Genomic DNA, 1,010 nt, shown 5'->3' on the forward strand with positions numbered 1-1,010 from the left:
TGATGCAGTGACACAATTTTGCATCGTGATTACGCAATGACGTCAGCGCGCAATGACATCGCGTCATTTAGCAACAAATCAATCTTCCTTTAAAAATAATAATAATTAAAAATAAAAACTTCCTTTAGCAACTTCCCCTGAAAATTAGTTGGCAACACTGAATGTAGTCTGGCGTAGGCTTCTCAAGCTAACGGACCGATACGATGCAATGTCTGTCGTGCTTTTTGTGTGTATTATTTTCACCGCTGCAGGCAGTCGCGCGGCGTGTGTATCGACGGATTGGCCATAGAAAGTGCGTTCAAACTCCGTGACTCGTGTATCGGCTAAATAACAGCTCGTTTTGAGCAGAGACGCTAACTAGCGACACAGATGGCTTCATGGGAGGGAATGCATTCGCTGTCGTTGGGGGTAATGGGATCTGTGCGGTTATATGCAGCCCGTCGGTAGGGCACGAGAGCCAGACTGCAGCTGAAAGCGCCGGGATCTCGCTACATCTGCAGCTTATAATATAACCACCGGCCATTTGCAGGCGGGGGATCAAACACGTCGGTCTAATGAAGTAATTTGAAGCCCATACTTCAGTCCCCGAGCGTGTGATGATAGGAGACACAATGACGCTTTTGTCTCTTTTGGGTCGCATCATGCGTTATTTCTTGCTCAGACCAGAGACCTTGTTTCTGTTGTGTATAAGCTTGGCCCTTTGGAGTTACTTCTTCCACACGGACGAGGTGAAAACCATCGTCAAGTCCAGCCGGGATGCCGTGAAGATGGTGAAGGGGAAAGTGGCGGAGATGATGATGAACGACAGACTCGGCGGTCTGGACGTGCTGGACGCGGAGTTCTCCAAGACCTGGGAGTTCAAGAACAACAATGTCGCGGTGTACTCGATCCAGGGCCGGAGAGACCACATGGAGGACCGCTTTGAGGTGCTTAGCGACCTGCTGAACAGGAGCCACCCTTCAGTCTTTGCCATTTTCGACGGCCACGGCGGTGAGGTAAGAAGCGTGGGT

At 50.1% G+C, this 1,010-nt stretch overlaps 1 pseudogene; it reads left to right on the plus strand.

Annotated features, from left to right (window-relative positions):
* Nucleotides 1-145: 145 nt before the first annotated feature.
* On the plus strand, nucleotides 146-995 carry LOC107580864 (protein phosphatase 1L pseudogene; annotated as a pseudogene).
* Nucleotides 996-1,010: the final 15 nt, after the last annotated feature.

Source organism: Sinocyclocheilus grahami, unplaced genomic scaffold, assembly GCF_001515645.1.
Source record: "Sinocyclocheilus grahami isolate Dianchi unplaced genomic scaffold, SAMN03320097.WGS_v1.1 scaffold48269.1, whole genome shotgun sequence".
NCBI classification, from domain to species: domain Eukaryota; kingdom Metazoa; phylum Chordata; class Actinopteri; order Cypriniformes; family Cyprinidae; genus Sinocyclocheilus; species Sinocyclocheilus grahami.